This window comes from Rana temporaria, chromosome 2 (assembly GCF_905171775.1).
Source record: "Rana temporaria chromosome 2, aRanTem1.1, whole genome shotgun sequence".
Lineage (NCBI taxonomy): Eukaryota > Metazoa > Chordata > Amphibia > Anura > Ranidae > Rana > Rana temporaria.
In genome coordinates, this window is record NC_053490.1 from 213431799 (window position 1) to 213451373 (window position 19575).

A 19575-nucleotide genomic window follows, 5' to 3' on the forward strand; every position below is an offset into this window, starting at 1 on the left:
GAACGTCGGTGCGGCTCTATACGGCGCCTGCGCACCGACGTTCGGCTACTTTCGGAAAATCGTGACGCGATGTATGCGACCGTCGGAAGCCTGTCGGAAGACTGTCAATCAAGTAGGAATGCCCAGTCCCGCAGCCCATACCCGGAAGCCGCGGAGAAGATGTATCTCGAAAACGGTAAGTACTGCTTCGATTGTAAAAAAAATCCGATTCCCCTTGACAAAACGAGCCTTAATCTAATGTTAAAAAAAAGGTTTTTGGGTGAACCTCCACTTTAATGTGACAACTACATGTGTTTTCCTTTTTAGACTGTTTCCCCCTGTATTTAACAAACCTAGCTGTCCAGAAAAAGTGTCAGTTAGAGGTTTGAGACAAACCATTTCACACTAGGGATGCATTCAATGGTCAGCCAACTTGCCATCAATAATGGTTGTGTCACAGAAGAGGATTATTTGTTTTGTCTGCCATCACATTCACTGTTTTACAACCTGCAAATTCTATGCTTATAAGTTTTGGCTTGCTTAAAGCAGTAATAAACTAAAAAACAAAAATGAAATATATTGTTTGCCAATTCTCACATGTGAAGCTGTCCAGCAAAAGTAGTAGTTAAAGGGCTGAGACAAACCATTGGGGTGCATACAATGATCAGCTTTTATAAATCTATGTTTATTTAACTGATTAAAATATTTTAGCAGGAGTCCACTTTAAAGTGGTTGTAAAGCCTCGATTAATTTTTAATTTTTTTTCACCTGAAAGGCAAAAGCCATAATGAGCTAGTATGCACCACTTACTACTTACCTCGGAACGAGGTGAAAAGAACTTACTGGTCCATGCCGAGCGAGATGTCATCTTGACTCGGCGTGTCTTCCGGGTATCGCCGCTCCATCGCTGTGATTGGCTGGAGTGGCGATGTCGTCACTCCCGCGCATGCGCACGGGAGACTACAAACCGGCAAGGTCTGGCGACTGCCGGCCCTTTAGCCGAGGATCCCCGCTGTGCATGCCTTATTATAGGCATACCTGTAAGTAAAAGTTACAAAAAACCCTATACAACCACTTTAAGGTGAAAAAACTTCTGTGCTGCAGCCAGGGCTGCTGTTTAAAATCATGGGGCCCCGTACAGGGCCCATCTTCCCCCTGAAAATAATAAATTTAATTTTCGCTAAAAATAATCTAAAATCATTATTAGTGGACACAAATACAACATAATTCCTGCTAAATCTAAAAGATAAAACTGTATTGAGTTAATAAATAAAGTCCTGTGTGCGAATGAGATTTTCATCCTAAAATGACCCCACCGTGCGCCCTTAGCAGCTGCCGGCAGGAGGGAGAAAAGAGGAGGGAAGCTGGCAGTGTTGTGAAGGGAAAGGGCACACGGGAGAGTACACAGGGGGATGGCGATGATCAGAGCGGTGGAAGGGGGGGGGGGGGGCGGGGTTGGAGGTGCCTTTACTAGAATTAATCCCTCTACTGTGAAATTATAGAGAGAGAGGAGGTGAAGCCGCCATCGCTGCATGGGGAGCCACAAGAGGTGTCAGCAGTAAGGCAGTAATTGGCAGGTGCTCGGGCCCCCTTTTGAACTGATGGGGCTCGGTACAGGAGGGCTGGTTGTACTGCCTTATCAGCGGCCCTGGCTCGAGGCACCCTTTAAAATTTTGGACACTCTTGAGGCACCCTCCAAAATTATGGACACTCCTGAGGCACCCTCCAAAATTATGGACACTCTCGAGGCACCCTTCAGAATTATGGACGCTCTCGAGGCACCCTCCAAAATTATTGACGCTCTCGAGGCACCCTCCAAAATTATTGACGCTCTCGAGGCACCCTCCAAAATTATGGACGCTCTCGAGGCACCCTCCAAAATGATGGACACTCTCGAGGCACCCTCCAAAATTATGGACGCTCTCGAGGCACCCTCCAAAATTATGGATGCTCTCGAGGCACCCTCCAAAATTATGGACGCTCTTGAGGCACCCTCCAAAATTATTAACGCTCTCGAGGCACCCTCCAAAATTATTGACGCTCTCGAGGCACCCTCCAAAATGATGGACACTCTCGAGGCACCCTCCAAAATGATGGACACTCTTGAGGCACCCTCCAAAATGATGGACAGTCTCGAGGCACCCTCCAAAATGATGGACACTCTTGTGGCACCCTCCAAAATGAGGGACACTCTCGAGGAACCCTCCAAAATTATGGACAGTCTTGAGGCGCCCCATTCTAAAATGTAAAAACTATTCTGATAGTTTTACATAATGCAGCAACATCAATACACGTAGGACACCCAACGTTAAAGGTGATTTATTCTTCCAACGCAATAATACTTTTGCACACTGGTACTGACTAGTATTCCAATATTTCTCCTCTTCCTCAGTTTTTCTCCATCACTTAGCTTATGAGAACCCAAAGCTGATGGAGAGAGGCAAGGGAGGGTCAAACAAGGATGATATACAGGCAACTGACACCCTCCCTCCATAGCAACTATTTCCTGTAATTGGTTGTGAGGAGGTTGGCAATTAGAAGGTTGCATAGGTGTATAATGAAAACCTGTGGCTTTGTGTAACTAAAAAGGCAGGTTTAATCCATCCACTGGCCTGTATACAATCCTGGGGCAACTGTTAGGCATTTTGCCAAGGCTCCCCTGAAGAAACCTCAAGGCACCCTGAGGTACCTGGGCACACTGGTTGAAAAAGGCTGCTCTAGATTAGTCCCTCAGAACCATAAAAGTATACGTAAAGGCAAAAATTGCTTTGTTTTTGGGGATAAAGTGGGATTAGAACACCTGGTTGGTTTTTATTGCTGTGTGTGTCTCTGTTGGGGTCCACCCTCTTTATTTGTCCTACTTACCATTATCACTGAGAGCGAAAGTCAAAGAAAATCCCACATTTTGGGTTGTCCTCAGAACAGGGATAGAGGAATAATCTTCCAATGGCCAGTTAGTTCAGTGTCCCTGGTGACACCACAGGCTTTCCTCACTTTGCAGGGATTTCCTTTAATTTCCTGTTCTGGCTATAAAACAGGAAGTGAAGAGAAATCTCTCAGGCCTCGTACACACGACAGAGTTTCTCGGCAGAATTCACCGAGAAACTCGGTCAAAACCCAGATTCTGCCGAGAAACTCTGTCGTCTGTACAGTTTTGGCTCGATGGAGCCGCCGAGGAACTCGACGAGAAAATAGAGAACATGTTCTCTATTTTCTCGTTGTTCTATGGGAAAAGGCGGCCCGCCGAGCTCCTCGGCGGCTTCATCCCAAAACTCGACGAGGAACTCGACGTGCCAAGCACGTCGAGTTTCTCTGTCGTGTGTACGAGGCCTGATAAGGAACACAGGTGGGTAAAGACTGTCCAAATTGCAATTATTTATTCAAGTCACAATTGATTCATCAGTTATGTTTTGAAAGCAAAATATTGCCCACAACAAGATGCTGTGCTTTAAATATTTTAAATATCCATGTCTTAAGCCCATAAAAATGTTGTGTGCTATAATTGCAACCATACATGCTCTTATATCTATCAAACACTGTGGATAATGATCACTGGGGATCTGGCTTTTAATGTGTCAGCAAGTATTATAAATGACTGATAGTAATACTGGCTGCCAATTTTTCTTCACTTTTCATGATGACACATTGAGGAGCCAAATCTATTATGTGTTAAACCCACAGCATTTTTAGCTTAACCTGCTGAGCACATTAAAATAAGCCTTCCTTAGTAAACTATTTGTAAAAAAAACCTTACCCCAGCACTTACAGTTTACAACTTTCAATGGTGCTGGCTCCTGTTCTCCTAGTGCTGCTTTCCTGAACGTCACAGGAAAGAGTTAACAGTGGACAGTGCAGTCTCCAGTCAGTCTGTTAGCTTTGAGAATGGGGGCGAAAGTGGAGGAAGGAGCAAGGGAGTACCTTGTCATACTAGGCTATGGGGCTATGTGTTTCTATTGATGTACAGTGTAGAGAGACACAGCTTTAAGCCTCGTACACATGATAGGTTAACCAGAGGACAACGGTCTGAAGGACCGTTGTCATAGGTTAACCGATGAAGCTGACTGATGGTCCGTCACGCCTACACACCATAGGTTAAATAACCGATCGTGTCAGAACGCAGTGACCTAAAACACAACGACGTGCTGAAAAAAACGAAGTTCAATGCTTCCAAGCATGCGTCGACTTGATTCTGAGCATGCGTGGGTTTTTAACCGATGGTCGTGCCTACTAACGATCGGTTTTGACCTATCGGTTACCAATCCATAGGTTAATTTTAAAGCAAGTTGGCCTTTTTTTAACCTGTGGTTAAATAACCTATGGGGCCCACACACGATTGGTTTTGACCGATGAAAACGGTCCTTCAGACCGTTGTCCTCTGGTTAACCTATCGTGTGTACGAGGCTATAGTCCCTGCATGTAAGGGTGACTCTATAGGATGTTGCAAGAGAGAGGAGCTAACCTAAAATAGGAACAGTCACTTGTAGCAGGGGGCCCGTGGAAACCCAGGTTCCCTTGAAGAGGTTGGGAAACCCTTGTCTCAGCTCCCCATGCCCCTCTTATGTCGAAGTCACCCTATTAGGGGCACAGGGTGGCCGAGAAAAGTATGGACAACTACTTAATTTGGATCAACTGTGGGTATAGAATTGGGTATATGGGATTGTACGATATTTTTTTTTTTTTTTTATGGTTGAACTGGATGGACTTGTGTCTTTTTTTAACCTGACTAACTATGTAACTATGTTAATGGCCCCTGAGAATTTGGTCCAGTAATATTTATCAACAATATCTCTCAAAAAACATATAAAGACTATTCCTGGTTTTGTTGATTCTGAACTATACATGTTCATTGAAAGAGCTGGTCACATTGGCCTCCGTTCCATGTAGGAGTCGGACAGTCTGTTCCCGGGAGTCTCCTGCTATTGTTTGAAGGTGCTATGTGTTTTCTGCTAAGTATGTCTGTCCCATTGTTAATTAGGTCACCTATTGTCTGAGTAATCACAACATTGTCTGGGTGGGCATTGAGTCACCTAGGCTGGTTTAAATGACAAGTTAATTAGCTTATGTTAATTATGTTCTTGGTTACAGTTTGTATTGTTAGGGTATATATATTCTGTTTCTATAAAAGTATTCCATGTTCATACAAGCTATTGTCAGCTAGTCTTGTATGATCGGCTATAATATCTGCTCTCTATGTTCAGACTGAAGAAAGCAGTATACTGACTGAAGCAATTAAGCGGAGTGTCCAAACAGGGGTCCTGAAAATATGTAAAAAAATAAAACAAAACAATAAAAATAAACAAAACAAAACAAACAATAAATAATCAAAAATAAAAAACACCAGTGATGGAACTACCAGGATCGCAAAGGTTGCACGGCAGGAAGTTGGCCCGCTACGGGACCGTAATAAAGGGTCCCACAATGGTAAAGGACCCTTGGATCAGTGGGAAAGGCTCCAGTTGGGGGCCAGGGTGGCCCTTCATGGTTTCTTTCATCAGGCCCTGAAAGTTCAATTTCTGATCCACGGTATCCATCTAAAGCCTTTTCCAATAACCAGTATGAAGCCTCGTACACACGATCGGATATCTGATGGAATCTAATCCGATGGATTTTTTCGTCGGATATCCGATGAAGCTGACTTTCATCAGTCTTGCCTACACACCATCGGTCAAAAATCCGACCGTGCCAAAACACGGTGACGTAAAACACTACGACGTGCTGAGAAAAATGAAGTTCAATGCTTTCGAGCATGTGTCGACTTAATTCTGAGCATGCGTTGATTTTTGACCGTTGGACTTCCACACAGACGATTGTTTTTTTCTATCGTTTTTTTATCCATAGGAAAAAATTAAAACATGTTCTATTTTTTATTCACCGATGGAAAACAAACCGATGGGGCCCACACACGATCAGTTTGTCCGATGAAAACAGTCTGTTTTCATCGGACAAACCGATCGTGTGTACAGGGCTTGAAGCTGTCACTTACAGTACCATTTCTGATTCTAGCTTTGTCCCTGAACTACCTGGGTAATGTTACAGAGGCTTAGGCAAGCCATAGACGATTCAAACCATGTATGGACAAGCTAAATATACCAAATTGATTAATCGATCAAATGGGTACAACCAGCCTGCTGGATTTACTTGCAATTATCGCTAGCAGCTGGTTTAGACGTTAGCAATAATCACTGGCTTCATCTGCCTTTGTGGTTGCAGGAAATAAATTTTCTCTGTGTGGCTTGGCGGAGGGAAGTGTCTCACAAGTACTTTTCTTAGCAATGCTTCCACGCTCGCCTTCCAGACAGAGGGTGTTCTCCCACACACTGTTGTAGGCATGACCTAGTATGAGATTTTATCTGGACTGATTTATTGAAACATTTATCTGATATTGTCAAACTTCCAGTATACACTAATTTATGGGGGCAGAACACAAGTAAAACACATATACTATATAAGGGTCCAGTGCTAAAAGACCAAGTGACAGTGCTTCTTTTACTGTTTTATTTTGCTTTGAAGGCCTGTAGACCCAAATATCTTTACCTATTTTCGCAGGCATTGTCACACCTCGCAATTCGGGATTGTGGGCAGAATTACAATCTTGCCTGTGATCCCAAAAGTTTGTTTCCTTTAAGAAGCAGCCATAACCTGAGTAGAAATGTCAGTTCCCTGTGTGGAAGCACTAATCTCTCTGCTGAGGTCTAGAACACCACCCTAATGAGTACCAACTAGAGATCTACATTTAGGGGTAAGCTTGATCTTTGCTGAATGCAGTGCTACAGGTTACAGGTCTCACTCAGTAGGGGGCATGATGGGCTTTTGCAGGAAGGGTCCCACCATGTAGTATTCTGACAGGCAGTGACGGCTCAATTTATTTGGGGGGGGGGTGGCAAACTAACCCCCCCCCCCCACTGTGCTGGAGATGGACGGGAATGCGGCGCTCAACCCCACCCCCCTCTGGAGAGGGATGGGAAGGTGGCAATCAGAGGCCTTACCTTAGGAGGGGGAGGAAGACCCAGCTGTTGCTTCTCCTCCCGGCTGAACAGAAAGTGTGTGCTGAGGCACGATTGGCAAGGGAGTCTTAGGACCCACCTCCTGATTGGCCGGGAGGAGAATCAGGAAGACTGAAGTGAATATTAATTCGCTATTGTCGCACAACTGGGTGGGCTCACGGCGCAATATTCTGTGCCCCGAGCCCTCCCTTTTTTTTAAGCAAATTAGAGCCTCGGGCTCTAATCTTGTGCTTCAAAAAAAAAACAACACATTGAATTCCATGCATCCCGCACCCTGCATGTAGATTGGAGCCAATGCATTGATTAGGGGGTGGTGCCCCTGTGCCCCTTTTGGATGGCTGACAGGCTTTCTACTCTACTTGGAAAGAAACACCTTTTGATTTAATGCCCTTGCAAACCTCCCAACTTTTTAAGATGGGAATGAGGGACACCTATTACCAAAAGTATGTAGGCACAAGACACACCTTCTGCCACGCCCCCTTAAATTGATTGTAAAGTTGTATTTTTTTTCATTAAAATAATAAACATGTTATACTTACCTGCTCTGTGCAGTGGTTTTGCACAGAGTGGCCCAGATCCTCATCTTCTTGGGTCCCTCGCCGGCTCTCCTGGCTCCCCCCTTCTGTCAGGTGCCCCCACAGGAAGCAGCTTACTATAAGCCAAGCCACTGCCCTGTGTGTTTATAAACACATGGAACCACAGTTTGGCCTAACCCCCTCCATGTTCTGATTGGCTCACTGGCTGTGATTAACAGCAGTGAGAGCCAATGGCTCCCACTGCTGCCAATAGCCAATCAGGAGTGTGAGTCCCCAGAGAGGCAAGGCTCTTGTGGACATCGCTGGATCGGGAAGGGGCTCAGGTAAGTATTAGGAGGGCTGGGGATGCATGAAGGTAAAAAAAACTTGTGCCTTTACAACCAATTTAAAGAAAAAAAAGATTAGTTAAACCCACAAGTGCCTTTTTTTTACCACTACTATTCATGTATACTGGCTTTTAAAATTTACAAATGCAGCAATTTAGAAATTGGATAAAAGTGCATTTTATATACAACTATGTAGATCAGACCAAAATGAGGGACAAATGAGGAGGAAAGAGGGACAGAGGGAGATTGTTCCAAATTAGGGCCAGCCACTCAAAATCCGCCGCAGTTGGGAGCTATGCACCTGGAATGTGTTCAACTGATTTAAATGGAAGTTTCAGTTGTGTTTTAACTTTAAGTTTCCATTCTTCTTCAGGACAGAACCACTGAACACAAGGGGGACCAGGAAATTGACACTCCTGGAAGAGTCTTCAGTCGATTATTTCCTTTCATTAGAGTGGTAGAAGTGAGTACTGTATTTACTATCTCCTTTGAAAGGCACTGTTTGCACTTTTTGTAGCAAAAGATGTTAGCAACTTTTCCGGAAACATTTGCTAATATCTTGTGTTTTTAGGTAGATGTACATGTCCATGTAATTTGTAAAATATGTCATAAGTATATTCGATTTTTTTTATTAGGTTGTATACCGGGAGGGATTTTTTCAAGCAGACTTTAGATCACAGACCTCTGTAAAATGACCATGCAGCCGTCAATGTTCAGTGTCTAGGAAACTACAAAGCTTTCATTGTATAGCCATACCTTAGGCTGTGGAATGTGGTGTGGTCACCGTAAAATAGTAACCCCCACATAGTTCCACAGTGGAGAAAGGGAGCTGCCTTTTATACATTCTTTTATACAAGCTAATGCATGAATGGCAAACATATCCACATCTGCACTTTCTGTATTACTTTCATTCATTGCACTCTGCTTGGGGAAAAAAATGCAGATTCAGCAAGTTTAGAAGCTTTTTTTCCCTGTATTTCCAAGGTTCTATTTCCAAAGCAAACAACCCATTTAGTCAGTTATGTCACAGAATTTCAGTTACCTCTGGAACACATTCCACAGTCTCATTGTTCAAGTGGTTAAGGGGGCTGTTGTGGTTTCCAATCCAAACTTCTCCTTCCCCTTTCTAATTTCAATGTATATTCTCAGATTCCTCCTATATAAACAGTGTACTTGTTCTTCGTGATTACAACCATATTTTTAAGTTCAGTGCATGGAGTCTGGTCACTAAAGTGCTACATACATAGAATAGTCTTTTGTCGCTGTTTATGCTGGACAACTGCTTTCAGTGGAAAATATCCTGGGACTAAAAATGTAGCAATACATTTTGGAATGTTGTCACCTTATACAGCTCATTCTTCATCTTCCATGGTGGTGGATGCCATCAGATTCCTTGGTGGATATTTTGGCCATTCACTAAAGTAGGCTTCCCTACTTCTCTTGCGTGAATTGAGAATAAAATGACTGCTAAAGCCAACGCTGTATCCTGGCCTAAGCCAACAAAGCCCAGGCTTAGGGCAGCACGGAAAGAGTCCCCGCCAGCTTGCAGTCTTATGGGGTGAACTGGGCTGAGAGGCAAATTAGTCTAGCGCCCCCAAAAATCGGCTACACTGCAGCTTCTAATTTTGACTTTCCTATCAGCCTGGACCACAAACCTTCCTCACTTTGCTATATGTTTTCTGCTGCACCATTGGCATGGTTATATCTTCTTAGTCCCCTCAATAAAATGATCAGAAATTTGTGCTTAAAGTAGAACGATATGCAACACTTGTATTTTCCATTCTGGATAGAGTAAGGGAGGGTTATAGCCCCTGTCAGTTTATTTTTTACCATCCCTGTCCCATTGCAGAGATTTCCCTTCACTTCTTGCCCCATAGACACACAGGAAGTGAGAAGAAATCTATGCAAATGAAGGGAATTCATTCCCCCCCCCCCCCCCAGGGCCTCAGAACTAGTGTCCCCACTCGAAAATGTCTTTAACAGCAAAGGGTGTGGCCTTTGTCAGGAAGGGGTGGGTCATATTTAAATTAGGGGGTGCACGAGTTTAGTCAGGCCTGGGGCAGCACAAAACCTAAATACACTACTGGCTAAAGCAACCGAAGCATACATTTGCAAAAAGCAGCCTTTTTTCCATTACAAAATGAATTATCTGTTTCTAATTGGCACACTCTGTGGTTGGGACCATGGCACAGAAACCTGAAGTATCTATAAAAAAATGTGCTGTGCTCCAGTAAAATAAAGTACTTATTTTGTGTATACAAAGTAAAATTTTAAAATGTTATCAAAATATGTGAAGAAAAAATTGGAAAAATGTACAGGGTGGGCCATTTATATGGATACACCAAAAACAAAAGTTGGATTCAAAATGGCCGACTTCAAAATGGCCGCCACCCATCTTGAAAAGTTTCCCCCTTTACATATACTAATGTGCCACAAACAGGAAGTTAATATCACCAACCATTCCCATTTTATTAAGGTGTATCCATATAAATGGCCCACCCGGGTGGATACATATAAATGGCCCACCCTGTATTTAAAAAATCCACTTATAACTCAATATCCACTTATCAGTCTCGATATTCCACTCTAGGAATGAGATTGAGCCCAGGTTCACACTGGGTACGATTTCCTTCGATTTGAGATGCGATTTCACATGTGAAATCGCATCTCAAATCGGCGGCATTTGCCGGCAATTGTCGGCAATGACACTGTCCTAATCGGTGCGACGCCGCATCTGCGGCGCTGCACCGATTTCAAAAAGTAGTTCCTGTACTACTTTTTGCGATTTCTGGCCGCGATTTACATTGACATCTGTGCAGAAACCTGCACAGATGTCTCTTAAATCGCGGCCGAAATCGGGACTGCCAGCGGGAGTGAAATCATGCGAGTTCAGCTGAACTCGCACGGCTTCACTCCCGCAGCCCAGTGTGAACCAGGGCAGAATAGTGCATCCCACAGCAGTGAAATAAGCCACCACCAAGGATAGATATACAAAGGCTTACCAGAATTCCACGACCCTCTAATTTAATAGAAAGATCATAGACCGCATGAGTTAATATCCCTGGCACACTTCAAGTCACACAACTTAATTGTAGATTAAGCCCGGGCATACTCAACACATAAAGGTGTTCAATCACTTCCACATAAAGCCAAAAAGGAATACCAATAGTTGTTCAGTAAGGCCGGGTACTCACGACCAAACATGTATGGTGAAAGCGGTCCGTCGGACCGTTTTCACCATACATGTCTGCCAGAGGGCTTCTGTACGATGGTTGTACACACCATCGTACAGAAGTCCGCGCGTAAACAATACGCGGGGCGTGTCCGCGGTGTCGCCGCGTCGATGACGCGGTGTCGCCGCGACAATGACGCGGCGACGTGGGCGGCCCGCCTTTAAAATGCTTCCACGCATGCGTCGAAGTCATTCGACGCATGCGAGGGACGGCGGGCGCCTGGACATGTACGGTAGGTCTGTACTGACGACCGTACATGTCCGAGCGGGCAGGATTCCAGCGGACTGTTTTAAAACAAGTCCAGGAATATTTGTCCGCTGGGAAAAGGCCCGGCGGGCAAATGTTTGCTGGAATTCGGCCCGCTCGCGCCCACACACGACCAAACATGTCTGCTGAAACTGGCCTGCGGGCCAGTTTCAGCAGACATGTTTGCTCGTGAGTATGGGGCCTCAGACTTCTGATGGTTAATACTGATGGCAGACATCCATACGCAAACACACAGAGGAAACACAACAGGGGATCCACGCTCCAGTGTAAATCAGTCGCCACTCTTTTATTATAAACTAAAATTGCACTCACATGTAAAAAAGGATAAAATACTGCTCTGCACAAACACATCAATCCAAATTCCATCTTGAGGACACTTCCAGTGCAAGCTGATTGTTATCCCATAAATGTCTTTCTTCTTCGGCAGTCAGTTCATCATTTATAGACCCGTATGTTGTCTTTATATAAACCTATGCTTTCAGCGACCTATACATATGTCCCATTTTCTTCCTGCTTGTGGACCTTCTATTTTGTCCCTGTTGTAATTTTTCACTTTGTCATGTTAAAAACATAAAAAAAAAAAAAAAAATAAAACTTTTCTAATGCTAAGGTTTAAAGACAGGGCCAAAAAAAAGTTAAAAGCAAAATACAGCAGCCAATTGGAGCCAATCAACATTGCTCTTTTAATGATCTGACTGCAGAAAACCCATCTAATCTGCTATGCAGTACTTCACCAAATTAAAAACACAAACATTTAATATAAGTGGTGGGTGCATTGTTTTTTCTTTTTATATTTTTTATTTTCACCTGCTGATTCTTGCACCCTGAAACCATTTTCTTGTTTGATTTTAAACGCTCGTTTGTGAGTATATTTTACCCTTTTTTTAAAATAAAAGTGTATGTCACAGAGTCACGCTATGTGCGCCTCTTTTCTTATTTACATTTAAACGGTGGAGCTGAGTTACATCACGCTCAGGGGACGGAGGGCTTCCTGGTGGAAACATCCGAGGATTAAAGGCCTAGGCTGGGTTATAGCCATCTGCCCTAACCGCTTGCCTTCTGGTAAGCGGCTTTCCTTTTTCCGGTGGAGGGTCACTTCATGTATATGTGTCACTGGGTGGTGTGGAACGTAGGAGTTGCCAATTCAAGGATTGTATCCGAATAAACCTGTGACCGTACAAGTGCCGTCTAATCAACTACGGACCAAACTACACCTTTATTGATTGTGACTCAATAGACTGTCCGTGGCGCGGCTTTCTTGTGTCCATTTTCTTGTTTAGTCTATTCTAATGTACTTTGGGACAATTAAGACTTCCATTAGCAGATTTTAAAAGACAGATATTTATTTTTTAATTGGACGAGGAAAAGTCAAAATTTGAGTCCAAATTTTACATCGTTATCACAATTCTGCTTATATCCCCTAACATTTATTAAAGAAAGTCTGCCGACAGCAAGAAACCACAATTCATACATAGCAAGGTGGAGTGGTAAAGCTCAGTGTCAAAAGTTTGCATTTTTCCCTTACATTATGATGCATGCAGGAAAAATAATCTGTTTGCCTAAATCATGAGTGTGACATTGGGATAACACCACCAAGTCAGGTTTGTATAGGCAGAAATGAGAATGATTCGATTATTTTCAGAAGTGCGCAACTGAAAAAATTCTGAATTACATTGTACAGTCACACACTACTGTAAATGTTGATTTTATTTTTTTAATTTTCTTCATGGGGGGCTGGATTAGGTCAGAGGGATAAGGGGAATTTGCTGGATGTCTGCTTGAATGGCTCCTAAAATAGGATAAGCTTTAGGAGTCTAATGGGTTCACACACACTTTTTCAAAACTGTATAATTGCTGTACTATAATAGAGCAGGAAGAATTTTTAATTTCCGCAGATACCTCACTTTATATAATTTTATACCTATTATAAACCTTTCACTGTAGTAGACAATTATAGGGCTATGATTTGGCAACAATCCATTCATTAACAATGTATATTTGTCCACTATATCCCTTGCGCCATCTGGATATTATTATTATTATTATACAGGATTTATATAGCGCCAACAGTTTGCGCAGCGCTTTACATCAGGGAAGACAGTACAGTCACAATACAAATCAATACAGGAGGGATCAGAGGGCCCTGCTCGTTAGAGCTTACAATCTAGATATGTTACAATAACCACTTCAGCCCCCAAAGGATTTACCCCCTTCCTGACCAGAGCATTTTTTGCGATTCTGTACTGCGTCGCTTTAGCTGAAAATTGCTCGGTCGTGCGACGTTGTACCCAAACAATATTTATATCCTTTTTTTCCCACAAATAGAGCTTTCTCCTCTAGTAACCATAATGATCTTAGGCCTCGTACACACGATAGGTTAATCAGAGGACAACGGTCTGATGGACCGTTTTCATCGGTCAAAACCGATCGTGTGTGGGCCCCATAGGTTATTTAACCATCGGTTAAAAAAAAGCCAACTTGCTTTAAATTTAACCGATGGATTCCTTACCGATAGGTCAAAACCGATCGTTAGTAGGCACAACCATCGGTTAAAAATCCACGCATGCTCAGAATCAAGTCAACGCACGCTTGGAAGCATTGAACTTCCCTTTTTTTAGCACGTCGTTGTGTTTTACGTCACCGCGTTCTGACACGATCGTTTTTTTAACCTATGGTGTGTAGGCGCGACGGACCATCAGTCAGCTTCATCGGTTAACCGATGACAATGGTCCTTCAGACTGTTCCCATCGGATGGACTGATCGTGTGTACGAGGCTTTAGTATTTGCACAGTTTCAGAATACCACACCCCTACATCTTGTAACCTCTCAATTCCAAGACAAAAGCCTATATAGTCTAAAAAAACATTACCAGTTGATTTTGAAAAGTCCATCTGGGAGGAAATGTTTGTAAAATGTACAAAACCTCATTTGAGTGAATGTAATCACCCTACCATTCAAATTGGATTATTTTTTTTTGGGGGGGGGGGTTAGTAAATGACCTACATTGAGTATTTGTGATTCAGAAACATTCATATGGTTTCATTTAGCATTATTTTCTGGTAGGTTTGCAAATGCTAATATTTAGCAGTCTGTCTGTGACATAAGTTCTTATAGCAGTTGTGGATAGGCTAGCCAAGTAAAGTGGCAATACAGAAGAGACCTAGGAAAATTAGGTTTTATTTTTGGCTGTGATCTCTGAAAGTGACAAAACAGGAATAGAGGAAAGGGAGATATCTCGAGGGCCTGGAAGTTAAATCATTTCCTTGTGTAATTCCTGTAGTATTTCAGTGAATATCAGGGTGTTAAAGTAGAAATCAAATTCTTTCTTTGGGTAGAATAAGGAGGTGCTGGGACCCCATATAGGGACTGTTGCTATGACAGGGAGGCCTTGTTTGGCTGCAAATCATAAGCATAGACACAGAGATTTCTCCCAAAGCCAGGATAAGTATAGGAATGCCTAGGAGTAATTATCTGTTTCAAAATGAAAGTGTCTGATGATGATGATAGCACACAGGTTTGAAAGATCAACTGAAGATATATAGTTTGTCATATAGGACCATCCCACAGCGTGCTAGCCAAAGAGTTTATAAGCCAAAGATCCATATAAAAACAAAAAAGGAGACACCCTAAATACTGCTGCACAATTTTATTCATAACTAAAAATAAAATCCTAACCCATAAAACCACTTAAAACAGGAGAACAACTTCCCCATATGCATTATATAGGAACAAAATCTCCAGGGATATAAATGAATAATTAAGAGGAGATATGATCACAATATACAATTATCTAAATGGTGATTCTAGCATAGGGAGAAACCTATTTGGTCTCTGGTTACTTAAATTGACACTTGCCACTTAAAGTGGAGGTTCACCCAAAAAGTTAATTTTTAACATTAGATTGAGGCTCGTTTTGTCAAGGGGAATCTGGTGTTTTTTTTTAAATCGAAGCAGTACTTACCGCTTTAGAGAGCAATCTTCTCCGCCGCTTCCGGGTATGGGCTGCGGGACTGGGCGTTCCTATTTGATTGACAGGCTTCCGACAGGCTTCCGACGGTCGCATACATCGCGTCACGATTTTCCGAAAGTAGCCGAACGTCGGTGCGCAGGCGCAGTATAGAGCCGCACCGACGTTCGGCTTCTTTCGGCTACTCGTGACGCAATAGATGCGACCGTCGGAAGCCTGTCGGAAGCCTGTCAATCAAATAGGAACGCCCAGTCCCGAAGACCATACCCGGAAGCGGCGGAGAAGATCTATCTCTAAAACTGTAAGTACTGCTTCGATTTAAAAAAAAAAAACACCCGATTCCCCTTGACAAAATGAGCATCAATCTAATGTTAAAAATTTTTTTTCGGGTGAACTCCCGCTTTAATGTAGTTGGACAGAAAGAGATTTAAGCTGAAATTGTGTAAGAGGTTCCTTACTGTTAGAGTTGTAAGGATGTGGAACGCCCTTCCACAGTTGGTGGAGTCAGCAGGAAGTGTCGATAATGTCAACAAACTTTTAGATGGACATCTCAGTGATGGGACATGGGAAACGGTAGCAATATAAATTCAAACATACACACCCACACAGGTTAAACTGAATAGAATGATGTCTTTATTCAACCTTACCAACTATGTAACTATGGTGTACAAAACTTTCTTTTAGATGGAGAAACTAAACATTTTCAGGATGCAGGCCAGATTATCGAAATTCAATACCAGAACATTAGATAAGATTGTAGTCAACAGGCAAATCTGACGCCAGTAACAGGGGTGAGAAATCAAGATACCTAATTATCAGACAAGAACAAAGTCATTAGGAAGGCCAAGGTGACAAAAGGGAAGTCAGAAAAGGCAAATAATGTAGGAAATACAAAGGATAGGGCAATATGAAAAAAGGGGCAGGTTCACTTTTTAAAAGTTGGGGATACAATGAATGAGGAAGAGGTGCAAGGCTTGTTAAAGGGGTTGTAAAGGTTTGTTTTCTAAATAGTGTGAGGGGTTAGCTCGGTAGCGGGGTGTGTGACCCCTTGGATGGGTTCACCACACACTGAATTTATACAGACTGGCAGTCGAAGATAGGTGAAAACAAAGTTTTTGGTTTATTTTTCCATCTTGCTGGAAAACAATTGCAAGCATCCAAACAGCATAAACAAAATCAAACATAAAATAAATCCTAGCCACTTTGGGCGTCTACCTTCCACACAGGAACCTATCTATGAAGTCTAACACAGCCTACTGCTGGGTAGACAGTGCTGATCATACAGCACAAAACAATAGTCTTTTGATTTTTATCACACAGAAAAATCAATCCTCTCCTCACCTCCACAGAAAACCTTCTGGCACTGCTCTCCTACTCACAAAGCCTTAGGAATGATGCAGCCATTCAGTGGTAATCCTTTGGGCTACTTATAGAGGCCTTAATTGCCTCATTCTGAACAGCTGAAGTTTTTCAACGGCCTTTAGCCTTTCCCTGGCTACGTTTGTAGCCGACGCCCGATAACCATCTGTGTATCGTCTAAACAAGGCAGAAATGTATGTCCCATCAGTGACAACACCCACAGATTTACCTGACTTCCTGTCACAATAGGTTCCTTTAAGCTAGTGCATTGTTGGTTCACTTACCTAAATGTTTTCTTTCTTTGTCTGAATTTCTCACTTCCTGTTCCTCCTCAGTAAGCTGTTCAGTAAGCTGTTCTGGCTGACTAACCACCGCTCGGATGATTAAGCACTAGCCAATAGTGCGAAACGCGTCAGTTGTTTTTCCTTGTTGTTCTGCTGCGATTTTGTAGTGCCGTTTCGTCCTTTTTTTTAAAATAAAGACAACTTCAAAAGGTTTTTTGGAGTGCGGCTGTCCATACATTTTCCTGTCTCATTGATTGCCTAGTGCAGGGATATGCAATTAGCGGACCTCCAGCTGTTGCAGAACTACAAGTCACACAATGACACCCAGAGGCAAAGGCATGATGGGACTTGTAGTTTTGCAACAGCTGGAGGTCCGCTAATTGCATATCCCTGGTCTAGTGTATTGCCAGCACCCTTGCTTTCCTGGGAGGACATTGATCACATAAGCGGAACCACCTGGAGCGGTAATTCCCCTTCCCCACCACTCGGATGATGGTGGCAAGCTTACTGAGGAGGAACAGGAAGTGAGAAATTCAGACAAAGAAAAAAAAACATTTAGAAGGGAAATCGAAGGAAAAGGTAAGTGAACCAACAATGCACTAGCTTAAAGGAACCTATTTAGAAAATAAAAAACCGAACCTTTACAACCCCTTTAAGGCAAATAGTTGATACACAGGTGCTGGTAAAACCAGACACTACAGTATTAGTAATGCCAGTTAATAACGAATGTGGCTAAAGCCAAACTCCCCAGCATCATGCCAAAAGAAACCTGGGTTTGAACCTAGGTGGCACCATTTGGTGTGTAGAGAACTGCATATAAATCTGTGTACCTACACTAGGACTGTTCTGTGTCCTGTTCCAGTAAGGATTGTATGTACGGTACTGCTCAATTATGGCATGTTTGCATGAGCATTAGCTGACTTAAGTTACAGTGGCACTGTCATACAAAGTACTCCAGCTGGGATTATGTATCCTGCACATCTGTAAAGCAAAGATATTGCTGCAAACGGGTTACTGGTTTATCCCATTGAAGCTTTGCAATAAACTTGTTAAAATGGTCAAATTTTTCTGTGTGTGCATGTGTCTCACACCCTTCAACATCCACCAACACCTCATAACATATATAGCCTGTAAATACTCTTATCAGTTATGATACCAAAAGTTTTTTTTTTCCTTCAGAATTTTCAGTTGTGAAACTAAGGAGGTGACAGAATGATATCTAACATCCAAAATGAGTGCCTTATAGATTTGAAGCTAAGCGGACATTCCTGTATGACATAATGTTTGTCAGAGCATGCCCACACATCTGTAGATACAAAAATGTTAACAGTTGCATCTTGTGTCATCAGAAGCGTGGGCCTGTGATGACACACTCTGTCATGTTGGAACCTCCAGTCATCCTGGGGATTAAGAAATATCTTCTGACATCCAGCTACCACTGTAATGCCGCGTACACACGATCAGTTTGTCTGATGAAAAAGATCTGATGGACCGTTTTCATCAGACGAACCGATCGTGTGTGGGCCCCATCGTTTTTTTATCCATCGGTGAAAAAACGTAGAACTTGTTTTAAAATGATCTGATGGTTAAAAAAACGATAGAAAAAAACTATCGTCTGTGGGCACGTCCATCGGTTAAAAATCCACGCATGCTCAGAATCAAGTCGACGCATGCTTGGAAGCATTGAACTTCATTTTTCTCAGCATGTCGTAGTGTTTTACGTCACCGCGTTCTGACACGATCGTTTTTTTATCTGATGGTGTGTAGGAACGACTGATGAAAGTCAGCTTCATCGGATATCTGATGAAAAAAAACATCAGTCCGTTTTCATCGGATGAACCGATCGTGTGTACAGGGCATAAAAGTAGGTTTATGTTTCTGTATGTTGAGCTGACACATTTTTCAATAAAGTTTTGTCTTATGTACTGTTTAACCCTTAAAGTGTAACTGTGGCCAGGGTATGGACATTCAAGTATTTACATATTTGTAACAAGCAGTAAATTAGCCCTCACTGACCAATAAAATAAGCCCTCACCGACCAATAAATTAAGCCCTCACTGACCTTTCTACAGTAGGTGCAGGTATTGTTAAACAAGTTTTCTCAGCAGCTCAACTCACCCTGCTTTCCCTCCCAGCAGTGACTCAGCAGCCTATCGGGCTTTAAAGCGGTAGTAAACCGCAGCATTTATAACACGAAATTCCCTGCCAGGCAATGGCATAATGTGCTCTCCACTGGTGCGCTGTCAATAATGACAGGGCATTCATCTTCCCCTGGTCTTCCTTCCGGGGTTTGCAGGTCTCGGCTGTATGAGCGGGAGCCCTCAGCTGCGGCATTGAACTCTGAAGGTCCAGTGCGGTATGCCGGACCTTCAGAGCACATGCGTTGGTGACATCACCAGCTGTATCCCGTGTGGATATCTACTAAACACAGCAAGTTTAGGAGATATTAACTGTATCTACAGGGGTAAGCCTTATTATAGGCTTACTTGTGTGTACAAGTTAAAAAAATTACTTTACTTAAATTTTAAGGAAACCATCACATGGGGTGATTCCTTGCATGCCCTGTGCAGGGCCACGTTTTTCTGGCAAGGGAATGTGCTGGTGTTCTGTGCATCCCTAT

The 19575-nt window shown here is 42.9% G+C and overlaps 1 protein-coding gene across 4 annotated transcripts in view; it reads left to right on the forward strand.

Annotated features, from left to right (window-relative positions):
* FHL2 (four and a half LIM domains 2) overlaps window positions 1–19575 on the forward strand; it is a 104137-nt gene that overhangs the window by 23517 nt on the left and 61045 nt on the right. For all 4 annotated transcript variants that reach the window (XM_040336397.1, XM_040336396.1, XM_040336398.1 and 1 more), the window contains exon 2: window positions 8219–8308. The gene's annotated coding sequence lies outside the window, so the exon portion shown is untranslated. The remainder of the gene's footprint in view (window positions 1–8218; window positions 8309–19575) is intronic.